Below are 12,104 nucleotides of genomic sequence, written 5' to 3' on the forward strand. Positions count from 1 at the left end.
GTCTATGGCACCACTTGCTTGACCTTTGAGGATTTGCTGGAGCAGGTTCTGCACTTCTTGATCCTTATTCTCTGAGTTCTGTTGGAGACTCTGTTGTTGGGGAGAGAAAAAACCTTGTTGTTGAGTGTTTTGAGGATAGAAGTTCTGGTTTGGGGGATTCTTGTAGTAGGTAAAGCCCTTTTGGTAACCTTGTTGGCCACCTACAAAGTTCACCTCAGCTGTGATGTCTTCCCTTTGAAATGTGTCTTGAAACACATGATTCACATCTCTAACAAAGTTGGCTGACTGATGAGAAGCTAAGAGAAGTGTGTCTAGCTTCTCATTGAGAGACTTGATGCCTTTCCTTGTCCTTTCCTCTTCAGCACTCACAGCTCCTCTTGAATTCCTTTCAAAGTCTGATCCATAAAGCTCATCACTTTGAGCTACATTCTCCACTAGGGTCATGGCATCATTGACTTACTTGGTCATGAAATTACCATTTGAAGCTGTGTCCAAGAGGAGTCTGACCTTTGGTAAAGCACCTCTATAGAAGGTACTTAGCAGCTGACAATCTGAGAATCCATGGTTAGGGCATTGCATGGTATACCCTCTAAATCTTTCCCAAGCCTCACAAAATGATTCATGGTTCTTCTGAATGAAACTTGAGATTTCATTTCTTAACTTTGCTGTCCTTGATGAAGAGAAGAACTTGGTTAGAAATGCTCTTTTATATTGCTCCCATGTTGTGACTGATCCTTGACGTATAGACTTTTCCCACTGATGAGCTTTGTCTCCTAGAGAAAAAGGGAATAGCCTCAACTTGAAACTGTCCTCACTCACTCCATTCATCTTAGTTAGATCACAAACTCTATCGAAGTTGTCAATGTGATCTAATGGGTCTTCTAATGCCAAGCCATGGAACCTGTTTGATTGCACCATGATGATCAAGCCAGATTTGATCTCAAAATCGTTTTCAGGTGTAGGAGCTTGAATCCCATATCTCTGACCCTGAGTATTGGCCTCATCACCAGCTCCCACAACTATTCTTGGACGTGGTGCTGGACCCTCTTGCTGAGCCTGGTGGTTTCCATTACCACCATGAGCCTGTTGTCCTTGATCCATACCCAACTTCTTAATGTGCTCAGCTCTTTCTCTTTGTCTCCTTGCTTGACTTCTGGTGTTCATACACCTGAAAACAAAGGCAGCACTTGAACGGTAATCAGTAAAACAAAAGAAAATGACTTGATCTCAAGAAGATCCAAAGTCCTAATGCTAGAATGAATCTCCAATTGGCAACGGCGCCAAATTGATAGTAGGAATTTTTCAATCCTTGATCACTTCCTCAACTACTCATGTTATTGTAGCACTTGAGGTATCAATCGAAATGGAGAGATTCTAGACACTAGAACTATGAGGAGCTATCTTAATTTAAGTTTAATAAGCAGATAAGTTGGTAACAAGGTGATCTAAAAACATAAAGCAAGCAAGAACAAGCAGTAATTAAGAATTAAACAAGCAAGAGAAACTTAACAAACACTCAAATTCAAATAAAGAGAAAGCTAAACCTCTAGATGTGATCATTGATCAGGGTGCTTTAAATGTGAATTCATGATGCTAAGCAAACAATGCAACACTTGCAATTCTTTAGTCTAGACTTCCAAATCAGATTAATTCATTCTCATGACAAAAATCCTTTTGTTAATTACCAATTCAAGACTAATTCCCATTAGATGAATAAACAATCAACAAGCATAAGGTTCCAAGTCTAAAATGACCAGACAGCCTCTTTGTGCATCAAAATAAGAGATAATAAAGACTGAATCTTATACAGAAAGATAAAGCAAACATCACATGATCTTAAATTCCAATTAACTTAGAACTCTAATCTAGATTAATCCTCTCATGAAGGCATTAGCCTCTACACTAATCCATTTTCAAACCAAATCATCATTTGTCAAATATGAATCAATGAGCATTAAGAAACAGTCCTAATATGTCATTCATGCATTTAACTATCATTCCCATGATGAAAAAGGCATAAACCCTTAAGTTAGCTCATTCAGGCATTTCATCAAACACCTTGTGGATGGAGAAATGCCTAAGTTCTAGATCAAGCTTATAATGAGAGATCTAGCATTAGGATCAGCTAACTAAGGAAAGGAGAAGAGAATCTAAGCTTAAACAACCATTAATCTACATCTAAGCACCCTAATCTACACACCTAGAAGCTTAAAAGAATACTACTCACTAATCATGATGAACACACCATTTCCTTTGCAAGAGGTGGTGTTAATCATGATTAGAAGTTGAGATGAGATGATCAAATGATAAGAAACAGCTTTAAGATAATGAAATCTCTTAGATATCTCTTAATCACGTCGGTTTTACACAGATAAGGTAAGAAAACAAGAGAGAAACTAAGAGAGAAGATAAGATGTTTAGGGTTTTTTTTCCAAAAAGCTATATATACTAAGTGCTAATGGACCGGGTCAGCCCAGGACAAACTGGATCCTGACCGGCTTTGATGGATAGTGGTGTGGTTTGCCACGGTCAGATGATGCTTGGCCAGACCGTGGCAAACTGATAGTGTCAAAGTTCTTGGACAGATTCTTCATGATTAAGGTTGCCATGGCTTGATTTACACCATGTTTAGTGGCTGTGTCTCTTCTTTTCTGGGTTTGGGTGATGAACTTCTTCGATTGCCACGTTCTTGATCTGGACCGTGTCATTTTGGGCGTGGCAAGGTGTTGATGATTCGGTGATTGCCACGGCCAAACATCAGGCCATGCTTCAAGACCATGTCAAATCCCGACCATGACATTATGGGCGTGTCAAAGATCTTCATTGCTTGTCGTGGTCAGGTCCAAGGCCGTGCTTCAAGACCATGTCAAATCCCGAGAGTTGTCATATTATACCATGGCCAAGCTCAGGCCGTGGCATTATCACCGTATCAAATCATGACAGTTAGCACCTTATCCACTCTTAGACGTCTGGCTGATATGTATGTCTCTTGCCTTCCTTAACTCTCATCTTACGACTCCAAATCCAATAATTCGACCTGTTCTGGGACCGTGACTCTATCATCTCCAACTTTGATGAAGGGACATACATATTGCATTGCAAGTCCTTCTTCCCACGCGATCAAAGTGAGGGTTTTGTCAGCACCAAACCATCTGTCCGAGTTGCTGTGCACAGGTGAGGGTTCCTCCATGATCCCAGCTTCAAGTTTCTCTCAAAAGTCTTCAAATGACCTGAGAACACTCCAAAAATGCAGGACACTCTAGGACCTAATGCAATTCCTAACTAAAGACAAAAGCAAAGACAAATAGATATAAAACTACCTAAATGTGTACATGAGACTCAATATTTAGACAAAAACGCAATCCTAAACATGACAAAATATGAGTATATCAGGTGACCATCTTTTCACAGTCCGCCTTCAAGACCTTTTTCTTTTCCTCGAGTGCCTCCATCCGGGCTAACACTTTTGCATTCTCCCCCGAGGCCTTCTCTAGCTCGGCTTTGAAAGTTGCGGCGTCGCGTCTAGCCTTTTCAAGGCGACGCTCATCTTTAAGCGCGTCGGCCTCATAGCCGGCCATCATCTCATTCACTGCAGCATAAAATTAAGAAAGACGGAAGATCAAAAATGAGTTTTAACGCAAGAAAGTAATAAAGGTAAAACAACAAACCATACCTTGGTCATGCGTTGTGCCATCGCAGCATAGGGCTTCGACCGTCTGAGCTTTTCGGGGTGCGGCAAGATAACATTGGCGTTGTTGATCTTGGAGAAAAGAGATGCCGAAGCCTCGGCATCATCGACAACAAGCTTTTCAGGGACCACCTTCTGCTTCTTCTTTATGACCTCGTCCTTGTCATAAGCCACTCCTTTGGCTTTCTCATTGGAAGATCGTATGCGTTTCATCCCCTCGTGTTTCACAAGCTTAGAAGCGTCGGGCCTTGTGTGTTGCTGAAGCGCGTGCACCGCTGAGGCAAGAGGCGTAGGAGGATCCCTCGACACGCTCGGCGTTCTGGTGGACGCCTCGGGGAAAATCTCTCCCCGTTCAGCATTACCCTCTTTGGCAGGGTCCGAGCCAGAAACAACCGCCTCGTCGCCTCTCTCTTTAGAGACCTTAAAGATGGAAGTATCAGCTTTCCAGTGCACTTTACAGCTTGGCAATCCAACGGTTCAATCAAAAGATACGCGAAGAGCAAGATGTCCCGTAAACCAGCCGGCAAGCACTTCCACCCGCGGCCAACAAGCAATTTCCCGCGGTCAGGCAACAAGAAATAAACCCGACCGCGGCAAACCACTCATTCCCCATGGTCAGAGCACTCCCGACCGTGACCATCAACCTCCGAGCGCAGAAGCCCATTTCTGAAGCCCACAATGATCCTTCATTTGGAGAAACCCTAAGTGCCGTCCAGAGAGGTCTTGAGCACAATAAATACATGTCTTAGGAACCCTAATCGATATATTCTATCTTTCTTATTGTTTTAGAATACTTTTAAGTTTTAGGTTTTAGGGAGAGAGATTTGTTCTCTTGAACCCTTGTTCTTTCTTTTTCAATTTCGGTTTCTATTCTACTTATTAATACTATGTTTTTGATTTCGTTCATCATGTCTGAGTAGTTTTATTGTTGGGATTAAGGGATTTTCGATGGGGATTTATATGTTCGATGAGGATTCCATGAGCTTTTGAGCCGAATCTTAGAACTTTTTCTTCTGAATTCGTTTTTACTGCATGAGAGTAGCGTCATGAACTACAATCTGATCCAGATGCTTGGTGACACGAAAGTGTTCATCAGGTATCAGATCTAGTTTGGGAGAGCAAAACAAACATAGGAGTGGAAACCTACCTATGGGCGATTTGTGAATTAAGACGAGTCTTAAACATAATGCATCTCTTCTCTTCCAGGGCCAGAGTGGAAACCTATTGGTCAGGGTTGAGAGAGATAGTTCTCTATGATCACGACAGTGGCGTATTCATACGTCCGTGACTCCAGTTCGAAAAGTTTTAGCTAAGATCTTATCAATTTACTCTCTAGCAATATTTTGAATCGTTCGTACCCCTGAGAAAACTTCCCTGAACCCCAACGCCTTCTTTCCCATTGATTTACACCGATTTTCTTTCAAGCTTTAGTTCAATATTGTCTTTCCTTTTTAGTAGATTTTCATTTAAGCAATTAGAGATCCGTTTTTTACATTTTTAGTCATTTTCGTTAAGTTTAGTTATTACGCAATTTAATTCTCGTATTCTCTTTTAATATTTCGTTTTTTACAATTTAAACACACTACCAAACCCCCACAAAACCGTTTTGGTTCTAGACTTCCTTACTTTATACTTATGTCAAAGCCTTTTTGCAGGAAAAGATCCTCCTTCCCTGTGGATTCGATCCCTAAGTACTACAATCGATCAGCTGTGCATTTGCGGCTATTGATTTCATTTAGGGTAAAACTTGACAACCCTCGACACAACCCTCACTCACCAGTCACCATTAGGCCTTCAATCGGGGGTGAACTTCTGACGGTTTGACTCTGAGCTGAAATCTGGTTTTCTATCCATTTTGTTAAGCTTTTCCCTAAGTTACCTGAAAAGAGTCTTGGAACTACAAATACTAGAAAAACGTAATAAAAGTACGTAAAAGCAATTAAAAACCTAGAAAAAGTATTTCAAAACGATCCATAAAAGTGGTCAAAATACGGTGTTATCAACTCCCCCAGACGTAAACCTTTGTTTGTCCTCAAACAAAGCAAAAGCCTAAACTGGTTAAGTGAAAACAAAAATAGGGAATGCACAAATCTCAGAGACATGAACTCCTAAACTAGGACCAAAGATAGTGCATCAATCCACAACTTAGTCTAGAAAATTCTCACCAATGCACAAAAGATACTAGTCCACTTTTTCCGTCATGAAAACTTAAACAATCTATATCTTGATTCCAGTCAACTAGCTCTCTACATTCATTAAGTTCAATAGTGAGTTCTCATTAAAAACATCATCCAGGGTAGACGGCGTTTGGCATTAAAGGGCTATTTAAGTGGTGGAGTTAAAGTGTTTCGGGTTTCCTGAAGATCTGGAGGATGCAAGATAATATGCAAAACCGCAAGAGAGATGAAGACCTGTTGATGACCGCAATTTTCAGTCACTTCTTCTTGCCAAATGTTGTTGCATAATCCTTCCTCCTTGGTTGTAAACAGCTATTCCCCCAGACTTAGATTATTTCCGGGAATCATAAAATGATCTCCAAAACTCCATAAAATCGAACTCCAGCAGCCTTGGGACTTAAAATTCGACCTCTCTAGACTCTCTAAGGCTTTTATTTCCTTTCTTTTCTTATTTTCGGATTTTTTTTGTTTTTTTTTTGTTTTTTTTTTGTTTTTTTTTTGTTTTTTTTGTTTTTTTTGTTTTTTTAAGAAGAAAATGCATTTTAAAGAGAGAGAGACTAAAGGACGAGATTGTACCAAAATTTGAGATTCTTCTAAGGCAAACTGAGCTTCCTCTTGTGCTGAATCCTTCCGGGAACTTTTCCGGTAAATCGCAGGTCTCTGTCCTTGGTGACTGAAAACTGCGTCGTTCCTCTTTCTCTCCAACGTTTTTGCACTTATCTGCATATAAGTCAATAGAAAACAAGAGTGCATGTGGTTTGAAAGAGGATTGGTTAAGGTGGGGAACTAGCTAAAGATGAACTAGCAATTCAGGATCAACTGAGAGTGGTAAAAGGATAAAGGAGTCCTGAATGTATGATTCGTTTCCCTGGTCTAATGCTTCAATGAGAAAATTAAGTCCAAATTAAGTCCAAATAAAACAGAGCTAGTGTATTCCTTCATCTAAATCGAAATCATTCAAATTCCTCTGGGGTGTTTCGTTTCAAATGTGCTTAGCTACTGCCTAGTCTATTCCTAAATCATGAATGAGCATGTCACTAGGAACAATCTAAAAGCACACAGTCAACTATCATTGATTCATGTTCACCATTCCCTTTAAAACGTATTATGTTTTGAAAACCGATTCTGAAAAACTTTAAGGAAATTGCAAAAAGTGTAGATAATGCAAGACTCATGAACGAAAAGTGGGTAGAAAGGGATGAAATCCTCCCCCATACTTAAATCACACTGTCCTCAGTGTGAAACAAGTCGAGATTGGATGAGAAAGATGCATATATAATCGAATTGGTAAGGCCAAAGAGAACTTACCTGGATCCGGGATGCTGGTGGAAATGAACCGGATTCATTCGAAGAGGTTTGGGAAGGTGATAGGTGGTGATGAAGGTGGTGGAGGGTGATGAATGAGGTGGAGTGGGGATTGGTGAGGTGAAATGAGGTGAAGTGGGTGGTTTGGGGTCGGGTTTCATCTCAACGACCATTTGCCGCGGTCAGGAGCCACGCGACCGCGGCAAACCGGTCCTTGGCCACAGTCAGAAAAACGCCACCGCGGTCGAACATGTATTTCCCGCGGTCAGAGCATCTGCGACCACGGGGGCTTGTGTCGCGGCCTGTTCCTGCTTCTCCTTGGTTCCTACCGGGCCGAGCGGTCAGGGACCATCCTTCTTTTTTTTTTTTCTTTTTTTGGCTTTTTTTTGGTTTTATAAGAAACACCTGAAACTAAGAAAAAGAAAAAGATCAATAGAAAAAGAAAGAAAAATCCTAAAGAAAACAATACCTAAATGGGTTGCCTCCCATTAAGCGCTTCAGTTTTAAGTCGTTTAGCTCGACTTTTGGTGTTGGACGTGGCTTAGTCCAATGAAGAAGACCTTGTCCTGAGACAAGTCTTTTTCGACATCTCCTTGCTTTGCCTAGCAGGTTCTTCGTCACTCCAAAGTTCTTCTTCAAACTCTTCTGTTGCAGAACGTTTTCCTGCTTTGCTGTTGTATGGGACAGCTTCTGTGAAGACATCTTTATCGATATTAGCAAATGAAAATCCTCCGGTTTGGCCAGTCCATTATAGCTCCGGAAGTTGCTAGAAAATACCATCCGAGAATCACTGGATATGATGCGTGTCTCGTTTGGACAATTTAGAAGTCGACAGGCACAATGCAATCTCCTATTCTCAAAGGAATTTCATGAGCTATTCCTTGAGGCGTTGCATTGGAATCATCAGCTAGACTAATCTTTGCTCTAGTCCTGCGCAGATGTTTAATGCCAAGTCTCAAAGCAATTACCTTGGACATCATGTTAAGACAAGCTCCAGAATCACAAAGCATGTTTTTAAACATGTCTCCTCTAATAGAACACGAGATAAGAAACTGACTTACACCTTCTATTTTGTGAAGTGTTCGAACAGGTTTACCTCTTCTGGCAAGATTGAAAAAGTCTTCTATCTCAGGGATTGATTATTTGCTCTCACAGAAGTAATGGCTGATATTCTCATATTTTGTCATGTTTAGGATTGCTTTTTTGTCCAAATATTGAGTCTCATGCATACATTTAGGTAGTTTTACATATATTTGTCTTTGCTTTCGTCTTTAGTTAGGAATTGCATTAGGTCCTAGAGAGTTTTGCACTTTTGGAGTGTTTACAGGTCATTTGGAGCTAACTGGGAGCAATTGGGACAAAAGCCATGGAGAGACCATCACCCTATGTGCATCAGACTCGGACAAGTGTTATGGAGCCGACAATCCCTCTACTTGATCACCTGAGAAAGAGAAATTTCACCAGGATTCAGCCTCCAGAGTCTGAAAAAGAATCAAGAGCGTTGAGTCTAGTTTCCAGAACACTTTAGATCGTCCTATTTTAAGTTTTGAGCTGAAAGTTACGGCGATAAGAAGCAGTACATGTCTCGGAGCGGATAAAAGACCAACGCGATGCGCATCAAATAACCGGTGGAACGGAGCCTTTTCCAACGTCACCTGAACCCGAACCCTTCACCAAAGTTCGAGATATTGGAATTGTCTTTCCAATGCAGTTGAAATCATGCCATTTGGAGCCATATCCTGGAAGTTACTCTCCCCTCAATGCAAAGTGGTCCGAGAAGGCTTAGGTTGTGCGATATGGTACTGCGACTTGATTAACTCGCACCCATGAATGTTCAACGCTCTGGAAACAAGTTGAGACTTTAGAGATGAGTGTAAGGAGACTTCCAGAATCAAATTTGAGTAAGACCACAATGCTGTGCGAGATAGACGTGCGAGTTGTACATGAAGTGAAACCATGTAGCACATGTGTTCGCAAATTACACCGACTTGGGCATGCGACTTGGACAAGGAAGTGACCATATCGCACACATATTATCTCCATAATGCGTCCTGGTTGTGCTAGTTGAAGAGAAGGAAGCCTGAGCAGCACAAACATTCGCTGTTTACACCTAGATAGGCATGCGGCTGAGGCTGAGGGATTTATGGCGCACAAGGCTGCTTCTATGGCTGTGCGACTTGGGCCTGCGACTTGGGAAGCACCTGACCATGTCGCACACTTGAGACATGACCCATTTGAAGCCAGGTCAGTACCCAGTTTGTCCTGGGCTGACCCGGTCCGCAAGAGACACTATATATGCTTTTTAGGGTTTTTTCCAAGACTTAGGCTTTGTTTTCTCTTGTTAAAAACGAGTTTGTTAAGAGATATCTCAAGGATTTAATCAATCTAAGTCTGTTTCTTATCATATCATCTTCTTATCTTTGCTTCTAATCATGATTAACATCACTTCTTGCAAAGGAAATGGTGTGTTCATCATGATTAGTGAGTAGTCTTCTTTTAAGCTTCTAGGTGTGTAGATTAGGGTGCTTTGATGTTTGATTTATGATGTTTAGGTTCTAGATTCTCCTTTCCTTTCCTTAGTTAGCTGCTCTTAATGCTAGATCTCTCATTATAAGCTTGATCTAGAACTTAGGCATTTCTCCACCCACAAGGTATTTGATGAAATGCCTGAATGATCTAACTTAAGGGTTTATGCCTTTTTCATCATGGGAATGATTGTCAAATGCATGAATGTCATATTAGAACTGTTTCTTAATGCTCATTGATTCATATTTCACAAATGATGATTTGGTTTAAAAATGGATTAGTGTAGCGGTTAATGCCTTCATGAGAGGATTAATCTAGATTAAAGTTCTAAGTTAATTGGAATTTGAGATCATGTGATGCTTGCTTTATCTTTCTGTATAAGATTCAGTCTTTCTTAGCTCTTATTTTGATGCACAAAGAGGCTGTCTGGTCATTTTAGACATGGAACCTTATGCTTGTTGATTGCTTATTCATCTAATGGGAATTAGTATTGATTTGGTAATTAACAAAGGGATTTTTGTCATGAGAATGAATTAATCTTATTTGGAAGTCTAGACTAAAGAATTGCAAGTGTTGCATTGTTTGCTTAGCATCATGAATTCACATTTAAAGCACCCTAATCAATGATCACATCTAGAGGTTTAGCTTTCTCTTTATTTGAATTTGAGTCTTTGTTTTGTTTGTCTTGTTTGCTTGTTTAATTCTTAATTACTGCTTGTTCTTACTTGTTTTATTATATGCTTTTAGATACTCTTGGTTACCAACTCATCTGCTTATTAAACTTGATTAAGAATTGATCCTCATAGTCTTAGTGCCTAGAATCTCTCCATTTGGATTGATACCTCAAGTGCTACAATGACATGAGTAGTTGAGGAATTGATCAAGGATTGAAAAATTCCAACTATCAATTTGGCGCCGTTGCCAATTGGAGATTCATTCTAGCATTAGGACTGTGGATCTTCTTGAGATCAAGTCATTTTCTTTTGTTTTACTGATTACCTTTCAAGTGCTGCCTTTGTTTTCAGGTGTATGAACACCAGAAGTCAAGCAAGGAGACAAAGAGAAAGAGCTGAGCACATTGAGAAGTTGGGTATGGATCAAGGACAACAGGCTCATGGTGGTAATGGAAACCACCAGGCTCAGCAAGAGGGTCCAGCACCACGTCCAAGAATAGTTGTGGGAGCTGGTGATGAGGCCAATACTCAGGGTCGATATGGGATTCAAGCTCCTACACCTGAAAACGATTTTGAGATCAAATCTGGCTTGATCATCATGGTGCAATCAAACAGGTTCCATGGCTTGGCATTAGAAGACCCATTAGATCACATTGACAACTTTGATAGAGTTTGTGATCTAACTAAGATGAATGGAGTGAGTGAGGACAGTTTCAAGTTTAGGCTATTCCCTTTTTCTCTAGGAGACAAAGCTCGTCAGTGGGAAAAGTCTATACCTCAAGGATCAGTCACAACATGGGAGCAATGCAAAAGAGCATTTCTAACCAAGTTCTTCTCTTCATCAAGAACAGCAAAGTTAAGAAATGAAATCTCAAGTTTCATTCAGAAGAACCATGAATCATTTTGTGAGGCTTGGGAAAGATTTAGAGGGTATACCATGTAATGCCCTAACCATGGATTCTCAGATTGTCAGCTGCTAAGTACCTTCTACAGAGGTGCTTTACCAAAGGTCAGACTCCTCTTGGACACAGCTTCAAATGGTAATTTCATGACCAAGTAAGTCAATGATGCCATGACCCTAGTGGAGAATGTAGCTCAAAGTGATGAGCTTTATGGATCAGACTTTGAAAGGAATTCAAGAGGAGCTGTGAGTGCTGAAGAGGAAAGGACAAGGAAAGGCATCAAGTCTCTCAATGAGAAGCTAGACACACTTCTCTTAGCTTCTCATCAGTCAGCCAACTTTGTTAGAGATGTGAATCATGTGTTTCAAGACACATTTCAAAGGGAAGACATCACAGCTGAGGTGAACTTTGTAGGTGGCCAACAAGGTTACCAAAAGGGCTTTACCTACTACAAGAATCCCCCAAACCAGAACTTCTATCCTCAAAACACTCAACAACAAGGTTTTTTCTCTCCCCAACAACAGAGTCTCCAACAGAACTCAGAGAATAAGGATCAAGAAGTGCAGAACCTGCTCCAGCAAATCCTCAAAGGTCAAGCAAGTGGTGCCATAGACTTCAACAAGAAAATGGCAGAGATTAACAACAAGGTGGATTGCACTTATTCTGATCTTCTAACTCAACTTTCAACCTTGGCTTCCAAAGTCAAGACTCTAGAGAACAACAAGGGCCACTGCAGTTCTCAAGCTCAAAGATCTTTACCAGGGACATCAATTGCACATCAAACAGAATACTGCAATGCAATCCTCTCAAATGATGAGAATCATGCTGCTGT

General features: G+C 40.7%; 2 non-coding genes across 2 annotated transcripts; one reads left to right on the forward strand and one right to left on the reverse strand.

The window, feature by feature from the left end:
* The first annotated feature begins 556 nt into the window (after positions 1-556).
* Positions 557-663, forward strand: LOC112081716. The gene has a single exon (XR_002896638.1). It is a non-coding gene; the product is annotated as a small nucleolar RNA R71 (small nucleolar RNA).
* A 10,560-nt stretch (positions 664-11,223) lies between these two features.
* On the reverse strand, positions 11,224-11,330 carry LOC112081718. The gene has a single exon (XR_002896640.1). It is a non-coding gene; the product is annotated as a small nucleolar RNA R71 (small nucleolar RNA).
* Positions 11,331-12,104: the final 774 nt, after the last annotated feature.

The sequence above is a fragment of the Eutrema salsugineum genome, unplaced genomic scaffold (assembly GCF_000478725.1).
Source record: "Eutrema salsugineum unplaced genomic scaffold, Eutsalg1_0 scaffold_10, whole genome shotgun sequence".
NCBI classification, from domain to species: domain Eukaryota; kingdom Viridiplantae; phylum Streptophyta; class Magnoliopsida; order Brassicales; family Brassicaceae; genus Eutrema; species Eutrema salsugineum.